The sequence below is a fragment of the Melospiza melodia genome, chromosome 17, assembly GCF_035770615.1.
Source record: "Melospiza melodia melodia isolate bMelMel2 chromosome 17, bMelMel2.pri, whole genome shotgun sequence".
NCBI classification, from domain to species: Eukaryota; Metazoa; Chordata; class Aves; order Passeriformes; family Passerellidae; genus Melospiza; species Melospiza melodia.
The window spans coordinates 11,221,619-11,238,239 of NC_086210.1; positions in this window are offsets into that span (position 1 = coordinate 11,221,619).

Here is a 16,621-nt window from a genome sequence, read left to right on the forward strand (position 1 = left end):
GCCTTGCCTCCCCTGAGCCTCCTCCAGGATAAACAACGTCAGCTCCCTCAGCTGTTCCTCACAGGACTTGTGCTCCAGACCCTTCCCCAGCCTTGTTGCCCTTCTCTGGACACGCTCCAGCCCCTCCATGTCCTTCCTAAATTAGGGGGCCAAGAACTGCAAACAGCACTTGAGGTGCTGCCACAGCAGCGCTGAGCACAGGGGAAGAATCCGTGCCCTGCTCCTGCTGGCCACACCATTCCTGAGCCAGGCCAGGAGCCATTGGCCTTCTTGGCCACCCGGGCACACTGCTGGCTCATGTCCAGCCTGCTGTCCATCACTCCCTGCAGGTCCCTTTCTGCCTGACTGCTGTCCAGCTACTCTGGCACCTTGTTGAGGGAGGGATGCAGGGAGGGAACGGGTCCAGATCCAGACCTTCCTGAAATGTGGTGTTTGCTGGCACTGCCAGTTCCCAGATTTTGGTATTTCCCTATTCTGGCACAGCCCAAGTGTAGTAACTTGCTGGCAAAGAAAGTCAAAACCAAGCAAAGACCTGGTACCTACAGCAACCCGATCTCGGATTTGCTGACACCCCCAGTACCCAGATCGGGAATGTTTCAGATGCCTGCACAGCCTAATTCCAGCAATTTGTTAGCACAGAAAATTAGCATCTGGCAATTTCCCAGTGCCGGCACATTCCCCACCAAGATCTGGCGTGCGCTGGCACTGCCAGTGCCCACATCTGGCAATTTCCCTCTTCTGGCACCACCCATATCCAGAATTTGCAGGCAAATAAAGCTAAAACCTGGCAATTTCCCCTTGCCAGCACCGCCCAATCTGGAGTTTGTTGGCAGCACGATCCCAAGAAAGATGCAAGGAAAGAAGGAAAGAAAAGAGGAAGGCATGCAGAGCCAGTCCTTCCTGGAGCCTGGAGCCTGAAATGGGCTGTTTGCCGGCACTGCCAGTGCCCAGATCTGGAAATGTCCCTATTCTGACACAGCCCAAGTGCAGCAATTTGCTGGCACAGAAACCCAAAACCTGTGGCAGCTTCCTGCTACTGGGTCTGGCACCACCCCCACATCTTGTGTTTCCTGCACCAGAACCCAGATTTGGAAATTTCTCAGTGCCAGCAGAGCCCAAATCTGGCAAATTTCTGTTGTTGGCAATGACACCACCCAGATCTGGTGTTGGCTAGCAGTGCCAGTGCCCAGATGTGAAAACTTCCTGGTGCTGGCACAGCCCAAGTCCGGGGATTTGCTGGCACAGAAAGCCAAAATTTGGAAATTTGCAGGTTTGGGCACCAGCATCATTCAGATCTGGTGTTTGCTGCACCGCCAGTGCCCAGATTTGGAAATTTCCCGATGCCTTCACAGTCCAGGTCTAGCAATTTGGTTTTAGCTAGCTTAGGAAGAGAAGTTCCTTGGACTGTGGCTTTCCTTTTTCTTGGAACTGTTTAAACCTGCTCTGGACTGAAAACCCAGACAAACACCGGCAGCAGCTCACACCTGTGGCCCACCAAGCTCTGGGACGCTGCATTCCAGCGCCAGAGGGACTTAGAAGAGACCGAGTGAGCCAACTACAACCCACAAAAAGGACTTTCTGAATTTGCCATCTCTTCACCACTGTCAGAGGTTTGATTTAATATTATTCATTTTTCATGTTTGTGAATACTTTACTTGTTAAATAAACTGGGGTTTTTTTTCACTTTTCTTGAGGGAAGTCTTTTCCTGAACTAGTAGGGGGAGGGGCCGCTTGAACTTGCTTTCTAGACAGACCCCTTTTGGAGATTTCCTCACAAAATTTGCCCTAAGCCAGCACAAACAGTTACAATGAAAATTTCACCAGTGGCATCATTTCCTGGTGGCAAATCTTGTGACAGAAAATTGACCCTATTCTCCATGAGAGATTCTTGGGAAGAGCAGACAGGAGAAGATTCCTGGAAAACTGAAACAGCTTTCCAGAAGTGAAATGAAAATGAAAGAAACAATCCAAGATGCTTTCCTCTATTTATTTCTATGCTCCCCTTTTCCATGTTGCATCCCAGTAATTCCAGATGCACCTCACCTCTAAGATTGGTGACTTAGTGATTTTTCGACACTAAAATACCATGAGCCACACACAGTTTTCCTTCCCCTGTTTTTACAGGAAAGCAACACTGGAGGTGTCAGTGCAGTGCTGGGCTCAGTTAGGAATCCTACCCCAAGGGAAGGTGTCCCGACAGTGTTTGACGCTCAGCAAGGACAATGCACCGCAGCAAGCGAGGGGGTCGCTGTGCCAGTGTGCAGGAGTCAGGGCTCTGCATCTGGGCTCAGCACTGCAAAGTTCCCGTGTTTGGACAGACGGAGGGGCTGTCCCCGGGGCACGCGGGGCTCGAACGTGGCACTCGTGGGGGGAGCAGGGAACGGACACGGGGACGAACGGCCCCGGTGCTTCAGTTGCAGCGGCGGCAGCGGCGGCAGCAGCAGAGGCGGCAGCAATAGCGGCGGCAGCAAAGAGATATTTTGAATACTCTCTTTCTTTCTCTTCTCTCTTTCTTTCTCTCTCTCTCCCTTTCCCGCTGTCGGGCACCCTTCTCTCGGGGTCCCTTGCCCGGCGTCCCTCTCCTCTCCCCGCCTCCTTTTCCCCTGTAGGGCTGGGCCATGCCCCCGGCCCGCCGCGGGCCTCGGGTGGGGCTGCCCCGTGCCCGGCCCCGGCCGTCCCGCCGCGGTCTCGCCTCCACCCGGCTCTGCCCGTACTAGCGGTGGCGCTGCTGGGCAGGCATCAGTGCCTGGGGCGGGGGCGGCATCGCCGCCCTTTGCCTCCGCCTGGCCCCACCCCGCCCCCGGCCCCAGCCACAGTCCCACCCCCGGCCCCGGCCCCGGCCCCGGCCCCGGCCCCGGCCCCGGCCCGGGCTCCTCCCGGGGCCCGCGGAGGACACAGGCGGTGCGGCCGCTCCCGCCGCCTCCGCTGCGGCTTCCCCGGCCCGAGCTCCGCCGCTCGGCAGCGCGGCCGCCGGCCCCGAGCCTCCCGTGACGCGTTCCCGGGAGCGAACGCCTGGGCATGGCCGGCCCGGGGCGGGTGAGGGGCGCTCGGGGGTCGTTGCTGGCCCCGGACCGAGCGCTGACAGCCGTGTCCCGCCAACAGGGACGGCGCAGGAGGCCCTGCAGGAGCGGTACCGGCTGGGATCGCTGCTGGGGCGCGGCGGCTTCGGCAGAGTCTTCGCAGCCACGAGGCTCTCGGATGGCGCGCCGGTGAGCGGCGGGGCCGGCGGCGGGGCGCAGGAGGAGGGGATGGAGGAGGAGGGCGGAGGGCGGAGGATGGGGCTCGCAGTGCGGGCGGCGAGCTCACCCCGCTGCTGCCCTTGGCTTGCAGGTGGCCATCAAAAGGGTGCCACGGAACCGCGTCCGGCACTGGGGCGAGCTGGTGAGTGAGCGGGGCCAGCAGCCGGGGCTGCCGGCCGGGGATGAGCCGGGGCCCGGCACGGTGGGAGCCGCCAGGACGCCCCGAGGGAGAGCGGGCGTGTGGCCAGCGCAGGGCGCAGAGCATCCCGGGCTGGCTGAGGGCTTCCCCAGGCCTGGCACGGCATCGGCCCCACTGACGGCATCGTGCTCCTGCCGCAGCCCGACGGCACCAGCGCACCCCTGGAGATCGTGCTGCTGGCCAAGGTGTCCACTGGCTTCCCCGGTGTGGTCCAGCTGCTGGAGTGGCTCGAGCTCCCCAACTGCATCGTGATGGTGCTGGAGCGGCCAGAGCAGTGTCAGGACCTGCAGCATTTCATTCGGGCACGGCGGTTCCTGCCCGAGGAGGAGGCGCGGGAGCTGTTCCGCCAGGTGCTGGAGGCGGTGCGGCACTGCACCAGCTGCGGGGTCCTGCACAGGGACATCAAACCAGAGAACATCCTGGTTGACCTGGACACCGGGCAGGCCAAACTGATTGACTTTGGCTGTGGCACCTACCTGCAGGACACAGTCTACACTCACTTTGCAGGTGAGCCTACCCAGGGCTGTGCTCCCGCTGCTGACATCTCATGGCCCAACATCTCCCAGCCCAAGCTGGCTGTGGCAGCGGGACTTCTCCCTTTTGCTGCCAGTCAGGGCACTGAATCTTCAGCTTTAGAGCGGGGCTGGGTGGGCAGCCATCTTCCAGCCCTGCTGGCAGCCTTTGCCAGCCACTCTGCCCAGGACTGGGGCTGGGCTGGGGCAGCCAGCCCGACCAAAACCCCCGTGGGTGGGGTAGCAGAGAGGGAGGGCGGAACCTGTGCCCCAGCCACTTTGGTGTGCATATGAGAGGAAGGGCTTGGGCTGCTCCACTCTCCCTGTTTGCCTTGGCTTCATTATAGTTTTGGGGCAATGCAGGCAGGGAGGATAAGGGCAGGTTTTTTCCCCAGCATGGAGTGGGTTTTTCCTTTGCATGTCATGGTCGGGCCTAGCCAGGGCTGCCCTCTTCCAGCACCAGAGGCTTCTTTTCCAACCCTAACTTTGTGCACAAGTCCCAGGTGCTGGCGAGAGGGCAGTGGTCACCCTGTGTGCCCCTGATGCAGCCCCCGCAGGCGCAGGGATGCTGGGACCGGCTCTGGGAGCAGCAGCATCACCCTCATGAACTCCATCTCTATTCCATAGGAACACTGTCCTACAGCCCCCCAGAATGGAATAACTTTGGCTGGTACCATGGTGAGCCAGCTACCATCTGGTCCCTGGGCATCCTGCTGCACCAGATGGTCTGCGGGGAGCACCCTTTCAAGAGGGGCCAGAACCTCAGCTGGGGCCAGCTCCCGCTGCCACAACGGCTCTCTCAAGGTGGATCCTCTTCTCTGGGCACGGGGGGAATGCCAGTGCTGGGAGACAGCAGCGGGGTCGTGGGCATCCTGCTCTGCTGAGGAGGTGGCACATGTGCTGCTCTCCTCCAAAACAGGGAATTGATGGGAAAGTTTAGGCCCAGCTCTGAGCACATCCAGCATGGCCTGGGCATGGGAATAGTGGGGTAAAGCAGACAGGAGCCTTCTCTGGCTGACCGTCACTTTCTGCTTTCTCTCCCCAGAGTGCAAAAATCTGATCAGGTGGTGTTTATCCGTGAACTCCTTGGACAGACCCGCACTGGAAGACCTGTTCTGTGATCCTTGGATGTGGGATATTCCTCTGCCATAGAAGAAGGGAGAGAGCCACAGGCACACTTTGATCCAGAGCCCTGGTAAGTTCCTGCTCCACATATGCCTTGGCAATGAGAAGCAAAGGAACCCAGAGCTTTTTGTGCTGCCAGTGTCACTGCACCGGGCTCATGGGATGGGAACACACAGCCCTTGTGCTGGAGCTGAGCTGCTCTGCCCAGCACTGGTGGCCGCCATCCCAGCTGGTTTTGCTTGTCCTGGTTCCCTGACAGCTGGGGCCCTGGGCAGAGCCCTGAGAGCCTGGTCTGCCCCCAGGGAAGGGGAAGGAGCCCCTGGAGAAGCTGTACCGGGTGGGGATGCTGCTGCTGCTGCTGCTGCTGGAGACAGCGAGGGTGACATCAGGGATGACAAGCTCTTCCTCAGCCTGGCCACGGGAGGCTGAAGGTGATGCACTTTGATTCTGGCACCTTCTTCAAAGCCAAACTCCACAGGGAATTGGCAGATGAGTCCCACCTGGGGAAATTCTGCCAGATGTGGTCATGACCCAACGTGGCGGGGAACCAAAGGCTCCCCCTTTGCTGGGGCAGATGCAACTCAGTCTTCAGTCGCTGTCCCAGCTGCTTTTGGCAGGGCTGGGAGGAGGGGCTGGGGTGGGTACGAAATGGGAGTGGGCTCCTGGCCCTGCCAACAGACCCCAGCACCCACCGTGCCCCAGGCTGGGGCTGGGGCTGGGGCAGCCAGCCCGACACAAACAAAGCCCCATGGTGGGAGCAGAGGTGAGGCTCCAGAACCTGTGCACAGCTGCTTTGCTGTGCAGGCAAGGAAGGGCTGGGCTGCTCCCCTGCCCTTGTTTGCTTTGGGGTCACCGTGATTTTGGGGGGCAGTGCAGGGGGGAAGAGAGAAAGTGTGGGTTTCTCACAGCCATGGCTGGGTTTTTCCCTACCATGTAGGGGTTGGGCCTTCCTCAAGGCCCTGACAGACATAAGAGTTTTTACCGTTTTTCTTGTTTTCCCTTTTTGTCTCTAAACTCTTTTCAATAATGTGTTGTTTGTTATTCCAGAGGAAGCATTCGAGGTGGTCCAGTGTGGATGGGGAAGTGCTTGGGAGCAGCTGTGGCGTGGATGGGCCGTGCCCTTGGAGAAGGCTGAGGCCATGGTTTGGGAGCAGCTTTTCTTCCAGCCGTGGGTGGCGTGAGGTGGGTCCCTGTGTGATTGGCAGGGTGGGATCAGAGCTTTTGGGAGATGGCAGCGAGCACAGGAGCATCCTGCTCTGGGCAGCTGCTGAGGGCTGGATGTGCCGTGGCTGGCTGTAGGCTGGGCACATGTGCTGCCCTCCTGCTCTGCTGCCAAAGGCAGGGATGGGCAGCTCTGGGCACAGCCAGCATGGCCTGGGCACCGCAGGCCTTGGCACAAGGGCACAGGAGCCCTCAGCTGATGGGTGGTTTCTGCTTTCTCTCCTTGCAGCCGGGCTCTGCGGGTGCTGAGGCTGCTCTGGGCTCTGCCAGGGCTCTGCGGGGCTCAGCCCTGGGCCCAGCTGGGCTGGATCTGCCCTCACATTGCTCTGACAGCTTTGCATCAGACGAGCCTATTGTGAGCACAGCGCCTGAGCTTTCTGCTTTGGCAGGTGAGTGAGACTCTGCTGCAGGCCCAGAGATTGCAGCTGGGGACACACATCCAATTGGCAAGGACCCAAACTCTCCACAGTCCCAGCTGAACGCCTGGATCTACACAGGGTGTTTTGTCTGTCTCATTCTTCCTTCTTGACTGGCTGGAATTGTGCAATTGCACTTTGTTCCTCCTCAAGCAGTGCCACGAGTGGGCCAAAGGCTGGTGAGTGGGCCGTGTTCCTGAGGCAGTGCAGTCTGGAGCTGGTGGATGGAGAATTGCCCTTCTGCACTTCCAAACCAGAGCAAAAAGCCGTAAGTGGGACTTTGTGACTCTAAGAAACTCCTGGCAGTTTCAAAGGGAATGTGCAGCTCATTCCCAGGCTGAGAAGGAAGGTCATCTTCTAAAGGATTTGGGCTTTGACAGAGTTTCCATTCCCAGTCCTGCTTGGAGCTGGAAGGGCACGAAGCAATTTCCTCTTGCTTCGAGCACAATTTCAAATACCAGTGTTGGGAACAAAGCCCCAAATCTTTTAAGAGGCTGCTGAGGTCAGTAAGATGGATCCATGCCATCAGCACATTTACAATGTAAAGAACTGAGTTCTCTTTTGAAAAAGATCATTTACCTCTTAATGCAAAGAATGTATCTTTGCATTTATGTTTTGGTTTTTTCACTAACATTGTGTTATGTTTTTTCACTAACACTTTGATTTTATTCTTAACTTTTACAATTTACCTATTTTTTTCCTTTTTCCTTTTTTTTCCCTCTAAATAGAAAACATGTCCTACAGAAGAAATGTCCTTTGCTCCTGGTTTCCGTGTGGAGCAGCTCCCTTCCTGCTGGCTGAGCTGCTCAGGCACAGCCCAGCAGCTCCTGGTCCTGCAGGGCTGAGGCTTTTCCCCGTTGCTGGGCACAGACTGATGGAGCAGCGCTGCTGAACACGGGCACACAGAGGGACCAGCAGCAGCTGCCTTTGGCCACCTGAGGCTCCAAGGCCCAAACTCTAAGCAGCCAGGGCTGGAAGACACTGGCAGGATCTGATCCCTGACTCTGGGCCAGGGCTGCACAAATGACCTCACAGTAGCAGCAGCAGCACATGGAGCTGACTTCGAGCACAGACCCTGCCCCTCTTCCCTCCCGTGTGCAGCGGTGTCACAGCAGCCTGAGGCACCTGGGAGCCCCTAGTGGCAGCAGGGACTGGAGATGGCAGGCCTGGGCTCCTGGAGGCTGTGCAAGGAACGGAGCTGGGCACTCCCTGTCCATGGGGAGCTTCCAGATGGAAAAGGCTGCTGTGCCCAGGCAGCTGCAAGGGCACAGAAAGGAGGCTCTGGAGCACTGGATCTGTGCCAGTGCCACAGTCCTGGGAAGCAGCCAGCGAGCCCTGGGGGAACAGAGGGCACAGCAAGAGGAACAGAACCAGGCAAGGGCAGAGACTGGAGAGAGCCAGGCCTGGGAGCAGGAGCAGCTGCTCCATTGCACTCTTGGAGAAAGCTCTTGGCTGGTTCAAAGCGCTGAAAGGCATGAAGGGCAGAGAGCAGGCTGCAGCAAACAATGCTCCTGTTTGCACAGCCTCCCCTCTCCGTGTCCCAGAAATGATTGCATGGACTGTGTTCTTCTCTCCGAGTCGTCTCGTTCAGCATGAGCAGCTCAGAACCAGGAGCTGAAGCCTCAGGCCACAGGAGCTGGGCAAGAGGGAACTTTTGGAGCAAAGGAATGCTGCTAAAATAGCCCCAGCTGAATGCAGTGAATAGAATAATGGAATCACGGAATCCTTTCTGTTGGAAAAGCACTCTGAGCTCACCCAGTGCAGCCGGTCACCCAGCAGTGCCAAGCCCAGCACTAAACCACGTCCCTGAAGTGCCAAGGCCTGGACACCAGCCCTGAGTGAGGCCTGGACAGCAGGCCCTGAGCCAAAGGTGGCCTCTGGATGAACCTTCCAAGCAAAGGTTATCTTTGTATCTGCTCCCTAATGAAATGGGCATGGTTTTTAGCACTGAGATAGATGTAGCCACTCATTAGTGAAACATGTATTGACCTTTGTGTATTTAGAAGCCAGACAAGGCCATGAAATCGGACATCGGGCCTTGTTTGGGGCTGAAAGATCAAAGTCACCTCCCTTGGTTCCTCCTTGAGCCCTGACCAGGCTTTGGGAGGGACCCAAGAGGAGGATGAAAACAGATGTTGCCACACTAGCAGTGCTGTCAGTTTGTTCATTCAGCACTGTCAGAGCTGGGCCCTCTCCCAGCAGGGTTGGAGCCTCACCTGGGGCTGGAGGCACCTGCAGGAATTCCCAGTGCCCAGGAGTGGCTCTGCAGCTCTTGGCTGTGACAACTTCCCCAGCTGCTGTGTGGATCTGGGGGATGGTAAAGGCTGAGGGTAAATGCTGCTGGATCTTTCTTAATCACTGCAGGCAGTCTTTGGTGGGGATGGTTGGGTGCATTGCTGAGCTGCTCCTTTTGTGATTCTTTGCTGCTCTGAACTGCAGGAAATGACACTGATTCGTTCAGTTTGAGTCTGTGTCTTTGGTGCTGACTTTGGCCACTGGTAAAACAAAACTGGCACAGTCTGGCTAGATCCCAACAAAATGTCACTTGTTCAGTGTCAGTGTGAGGAATCAGTCCCATCAGAAATTCCCAGCTGGGAAGCCCTTCCCTGGAGTTCCCTGGCTCTGGAGTGGGCTGAGGTTGGATCCCTGTGTGGGCAGTGGGGCAGTTGGGTAAAAGAAGCTGCACTCCTGGATGGCTTCAAATGCACCCACAAATTGCACATGGAAAAGGAAAAGATCTTGTGGGTTTGGGCAGACAAAGATGAATTTGTTGTGAGTACATAGGAAACAGCACCTTCAGAAGAAACAATTATGGTTGGAATGCTCCCACATGGAGCAAGAGAAGAAGGTTTTAATCTTGAGCTCAGATGCATTTGTGCAAGTGCAATATCTATATACATAATAATTATATATGTATTTATAGTATAATAAGACCTCAATATATCTATTTATATATATGTATTTCTGTATCTATCTATATTTCTATATCACTATCTATGTATAAAATTATTTATTAATGTGAAATAGTGCTGACAATACTAATTTGGTAGCTTTGGCTGCTCAGGGATGTAACACTAAATACCCTACAGAACAGGATTGGCCAGGACCCTCATGTCAGTGGTCAACTTTTTGAGATTGTATACAATGAAAAAGGGAGAAAGGGAGGAAATTGGCTATTTTTGCAGGGTTTGCTGATATTGTGATGCAGAGTGCTTTGTCTGTTCCTGTGAAAAATACAGTGATTTTGCCTGCAGGGTTTTCCATGTACCAGATTATGCACAAGCTGCAGGATTGGTTAAAAGGGTGAAGGGGTTGTTAAAAGAGCAGTTGGAAAAATGAGGAGATGGGAACCTTTGTCCATGGAGAACCATCTCCCAGATGTGCTCCATGCACTTGACAATGGCTCACTGGGAAAATGAAACCCCCTGGCTGTGCACGGCTGCCCCCAGTTTTCAAATCCAGCCATGGGCAGTGAGACTTGGGCTGCCTGGGAAATTGTTCTGGCTGTGATGGCCCCTGGCAGGGCCAGCCCAGAGGCTGCAGGGCTGGGCCTTCATGCATTGGAATTCATTAGGAAAAATTCAAATCAAATGAGAGCTATCAGTACTGAAACAGGAGTTCAGATTCCTCCAGGACACTTTGCTTTTGTAACTGCTCCCTTGGAGCTTGGCCTTGCCAAGTGTTCCTGTCATGGCAGGAGGAATTGATGCAGAATATCAAGGATAAATTACAGTAATTCTGTAAACAATAACAAACAAGATTGGATTATTCAACCCCATGACAGACTAGCACAATTATTGATCTTGCAATTTTGAGAACGATTGTGAAAAAAGGAGATCCACTTCCAGTCACCACCGTTTGTGGAGATAAAGTGTTTGGATGCAGCAGCCCTAATAATGGAGCCAGAGTGTGGGTCCGGAGGCCAAAAGGCCCTCCCGAGGCAGCTGAAGGAGCAGCTCCTAGGAAAGACAACTCTGAGTCCTGAAACCTGGGCAGGAACAATGGGAATGTGTCCCTGCAGCCAAGGATTCTGTGTGAGAGCAAGGAGATCCGACAGGAGATTGTTTTACACATCCTGCCAGACCAGATCTCCCTGTTTGCCACAAGGGCCCCTTTGGAAAATGCTCTGATCCACGGGGCTCCTTGGGAAGGCTGCTGTGACACTGAGGGACTTGCACAGGAATTCCATCCAGGAGCCTGGGTGCCCCTCAGGGACTGGGACCTGGCCCCTTCCAGCCAGAGGGGAAAGGGCCCCCCAAGCCTTGTTAGCCACAAGACAGCATGGTAAAGCTGAGCAGCAAAGGACCTCGGTGCATTATTCTGGAATTAAAAAGGTTCCAGCTCCATGTACAACGGAATTCTTGTTCCTAATTGGAATGAGATTGAAAACAAAGATTTAAGAACAGTGTCACTAAAGTACTGCTGATGTCTGTAAGGTGTACCTTGATAGTCAGCCAGAATCTTTGTCTCCACAAACACCTCTAGTGTTTCACCAAGGGATTGGTCATCAAAATGTAATGATGGGTTATGATGGATTGCTGAGCTTCTTTTGTAATTCTTTGCTAATGATGATGTGCTTTGCTGAGCTTATCCTTTTGTAAATCTCTGCAGCTGTGCATGATATAAATGACACAATTCCAATGCCCTGAGCATTTCCCTTGCTTCACCTTTGCTTTCTTTACTCTTCCTGATACAAATTTCTTCTAATTCCCCACCCCAGGGGACCCAGAACTAGACACAGCACTCGAGGTGCTGCCCAACCTTTGCCCAGCACAGGGAAAGAATCCCTGCCCTGCTCCTGCTGGCCACACCATTCCTGATCCAGGCCAGGAGCCATTGGCCTTCTTGCCCACCTGGGCACACTGCTGCCTCATGCCCAGCCTGCTGTCCATCAGTCCCTGCAGGTCCCTTTCTGCCTGGCTGCTCTCCAGCCACTCTGTCCCCAGCCTGTAGCGCTGCAGGGGTTGTTGTGGCCAAAGTGCAGGACCCGACACTTGGACTTGTTCAACCTCACCTTGTTGGATTTGGGCCCTGGATCCAGCCTGTCCAGGGCCCTGTGCAGAGCCCTCCTACCTCCATCCTCTATCAGATCCAAACTCACACCCATTTTGGTGTCATCTGCATATTTGCTGATGCTGGACACAATCCCCTCATCCAGACCATTCCATGCAGACATTGGAATCCACTCTGGCTGGCTCTGACCCCTCGGCCATCCTGTGGGTGCCCTGTGATGGCACTCAAGGTGATCTGTTCCATAACCTTGCCGGGCACCCAGGGCAGGCTGACAGGCCTGGAGTTCCCCAGCTCCTCCTTCCAGTCCTTCTTGGTATTTGGCTCACACTGGCACCTCCAGTCCTCTGGGACCTCCCTGCTGAGCCAGCACTGATGGTAAATGATGGAGAGCAGCTTGGGGAGCTCATCCACAGCTCCCTCATCTCCCTAGGATGGATCCCATCTGATCTCACACACCTGTGAGCATCTGAGTGGCTCAGCAGGTCACCAACTGCTTCCTCCTGGATTACAGGGGCTGTTCTGGTCCCTGTGCCCATCTACCAGCTCAGCAGAGCACTTGTCCTGAGGACAGCCTGTCCTAATATCGAAAATTGAGAGAAACAAGATGTTAAGTAGCTCTGCCTTCTCCTTATCTTTAGTTACTATATTCCCCACTGCATCCAGTAAAGAGTAGAGGTTTTCCTTACAACATGTTTTGCTATTAATTTAATTGTGGAAACATTGTCTATTTTTTTTTTCACAGAAGTGGTCAGGTTAAACTCTAATTGAGCTTTCACCTCTTGACTTTTTTTCTGCACAACTTCACAACATCCTTAAACATTTCCTAAGCTGCTTGACCTTCTGTCCAAAGTTGATGCACCTCTTGTTACCCTTGAGTTCCCACAAAATCTCCATGGCCAGCCAGGCCAGTCATTTTCCGCACTAGCTCATCTTTTGCCACATTGGGACAGGCTGCTCCTTCCCCTTAAGATTACTTCCTTGAAATGTGTCCATCCTTCCTGGACCCCTTTGTTTTTAAGGGATGTTCTCCTTCAAAAAATCAGGACCTAATTTGGTACTCCCAAAATCAACATCCTAAACAGGCCAAAGTCTGCCCTTCCTAATTCCAGTGTAGAAGTTTTGTTGCTGCCCCTCCTTCTTTCCCAGAACATTGAAAACTTAATTATTTCATGGTCACTGTGCCTCAGGCAACCTCTGAGCACCACATCTGCCACCAGCCCTTCTCTGTTTGTGAACAGCAGCAGACAGAACTTTCCTTGGCAGTGGGAGTGTTACCAAAAATTCAGTAAAATAGAAGACTCCTTAACACCAATGCAGCATTAAAAAGCAGCATTATTTATTCAGGGGGATGGACGGGGGACAGCTCCTCCCAAAGCCGTGCAGGCTGAGTAAAGGAAAGTTTCTCTTTATATTCTGTATATTGCACACATATTCATTGATTTTCCCAGACTAAACATAAATATGATAATGGTTTCCCCAAAATCATTCACATATTTCCCCTCCCCTTCACCCATGTGTTCTTCTGTCCTGGGGGTCTCTCTGGTGGTGCGTGGTGGTCATGGACCCCAATGTTCCAGAGGGCCTGGCTGAGCTGGGAGGACACTGAGGCTGCTGAACTTCCAGTTCCCCTTCTCACACAATGGGCATTGTGTGGTTTCCACAGGCCTGGGGTTTTGGAGAACAAGGTCCAGGTGTCAGCTCACCTGGTGGAGACAATTTATCATCTGGTAACATGAGGCCACAGAGTGGGCTTTGACATCACAGAGCGGGTTATGTGAGGTGTTTGAGCAGCTATGACATCATATACTGCCTCTGTGACATCACAGAGCCATCTGTGACATCAGAGGGCAGAGGTCTGACATCACGGAGCAGACTGAGACATCACAGAGTTGGCTGTGACCAGCTGTGACCAACCATCAGAGATCAGCTGTGTGACATTGGAGAATGGGCTGTGACATCACAGAGCAGGCTGTGACATCAGAGACCAGCTGTGACATCCCAGCAGGTCTGTGTCAGGTCACTGGGTTGGTCACTCTGCCCCAGCTCCCCCTCACAGTTTCTCCCAACAAGTCCAATGCTGTTCATGCCCAGCAGGGTCCCTGTCCCCCGGGATTCCCCCAGCCCACCTGGAGCCACAGCCTCCACCAAAGGATGTTCCACAGGATCCATCCCAAAGCCTGACATGGGGAGAAGGGGCCAGGGCTGTGTGACCAGGACATCAAGGACGTGGGTTATCCAGTCACTGTGGCCTGGATTGGGTTGCCCAGGGCAGGAAAGATGTCTGGCAGCTGGAGCAGGGTCTGGGAAGGGCCTCCAAGGTGGGGCTGGAGCCCTTGGGCTGTGAGCAGGGGCTGAGGGAGCTGGGCTTGTCCAGCCCGGAGCAGGGAAGGCTGAGGGGCTCCTCATCCCAGCCTGGCAGTGCCAGCCAGGAGGGGATGGAGAACCCAGAGCCAGGCTCTTCACAGTGGGCGTGTGGGAGACAAAAGCCAATGGGTGGAAGGGGAAAGAGGAGATGTCAGCCAGGGCATGAGGAGATGAAATGAGTCAGGCTGCTTTCAGCATTTCCTCAACACCAAGAGCAGCCTGACCTCCCATCTCCATCCACCAGTGACAGCTTGGCAAATCAGGAATTGTTGGATCTGTTTTGCACCCACTCCAGGACAAGCATCCTGATACAAGAACTTAATTGTTCTTTTGTCTGAAATTTATTTTAGTATGGAAATCACCTGTGAATGGTGGACTCATCAGATGCTGCTGGGACGTTGCACATATCTGAGGGAGGATTGTGATTGTTATGATATGGTGTCCTGTTCAACTGGGGCCTGTTTGCCATGAAGAGAAATTTTCTGTGCCTCTGAGTGACACCAGTTCCACACCCCCCAAAAGACACAAACATGATGAGTTGTGGTTCCCACTCCAGTGGTATCACTTGGACCTCCCTCCATAGCCAGAGCAGAGCTCCCTTATTCCACAAAGTCCCTGGCAATGCAGGGATGAAGAAAACAGGACAGGCTGTGGGGATCAGGGGCAGGGTAGGGCCAGGGATTTGGGGTGGTTGTAAGCCCAGGGTAGGACCCGGCCATTGGCCTTGGTAAACCTCATCCAATTGTCCTGGGCCCATGGCTCCGTCCTGTCCAGATCTATCTGCAGAGCTTCCTGCCCTTCAGCACAGCCACACTCCAACCCAGCTTGGGCTCACCTGGGAACTGACTGAGGGTACTCTCGATGGCCTCATCCAGATCAGCAATAAAGAGACTTCACTGACCTGGCCCCAGTTCTGAGCCCTTGGGACACCCCTGGATGTGACTCCATTCCTCAGCTGCTCTGAGTGCCAGGGGTTGGATGAGGGAAAGGGTGAGGAGGAGATAGAGACAAAGTGTGATTGATTGTCAGCCATGAAGGGTCTGGATTTTGATATCTGTTCAAACTGCATGAAGAGGTGCTGGGGTTCAATATCAATTGGACATTGCTGATATCAATCTATGAACAAAATAAGAAAACAGGAAAAAACAATTCTCTCTGCATTGTTTTAAATACAGTATATTCACTTTAAATAGACTTCTGAAATCTGTCTAATTACCCAAAGAACACTTGAAAACTTAGATTATTCCCAAGGGTTTTTCTTGTTCAGGTGTGTTTGGAACAAATATTTATTAACCTTTTACATTGAATTTCTGAACGGAAGACCTCAAGAAGAAAGAGGCCTCTGGAGAAATAAAATTCATCATCAACCTCCAAGTGGCTGAGAATCCATCGCCATCAGAGCAGCAATGAAGAGAAATGGGCACAGCTTTGTGGCTGCCCCAGCTTTGGCATGGGCCCTGGGCCTGCAGCAGGAGCAGCTCTTGAGGGCTCCAAGGCCACGGCTCTTGTGCTGCCCTGGGCAGATGGGATGGCAGCAGGGCCTGCAGAGCTCTAAGCACCTCAGCCCGAGGGGAGCAGGGCAGCCAGGGAGCCTCCTTTGGCCTTGGCCAAGCACCTTCCCCCATGGCTGGGGCTGAGTCCTGTGGCAGCTGCAGCTGCTGCTGTGCCCTTGCCAGGGGCTGAGGCCGTGGGGCAGTGCCCAGAGCAGCCTGGCCTGAGCAGAGCTGTGGGGCCAGAGCTGGCTGGGCTGGGGAGAGGCTCTTGGTGCTGCCCAGAGCTCAGGGCAGCTGGCAGAGCTTGCAGGGAGCTGGGCTGGGCTCAGGGAGCCTGGCCCAGAAACCATCAGTGTCCATCTCAGCCTGGCTGAGCGTGCAGGGGCAGGACTCAGGCCAGGCCTTGTGGGGCAGGGCCAGCGCCTGTGCAAGGCATTGCAAACAGGCAAGTGGCCCAGAGAGGAGGCTGCTCGGTGCCCTTGGTGGCATGGACAGAGCAGGGAGGGGGCCCAGGACATTTGCCAGCACCAGCCTCTGTGCCCATGCATTGGCAGGCCTGGCTGCTGAGCCCAGCTTTGGCCTAGGCTGAGTTTGGCTGTGGCCCAGCTCCATCCTCCTGCGGGGCTCAGGGCCTGTTCCCGGCCATGGCCAGCCCTGGCCGGCCTCTCTGCTGGCCCAGAGGCCAGCAGAGCCTGGGGCAGGGCTGTCTGTGCAGCCGCACAGGTGCCAGGGGCTGTGCAAGAGCTGGAAGAGGCTGCCCAGCAGGGAGGCCATGGGGCACAGAGCCCCAAGTCTGCTGTGGGCACCACGGCACAGGGGCCGTTCCCAGCCACAATGCTCCTGGCCTGGGCTAGGTCTGCACAGGGGCTGGGCCACCATGGCTGTGCCAGCACAGGGCCACAAAGGGGCCATGCAGCCGCTGCCGGGGCTGACAGCAAGGCCAGGCACACACAGAGAATTGCTGAGCATGGCCTGTGCTGGCCAGGCCTGACTGTGCCAAAGGCAGAGCTCAGCTGCCCTTGGGGGCTGCAGCAACAGT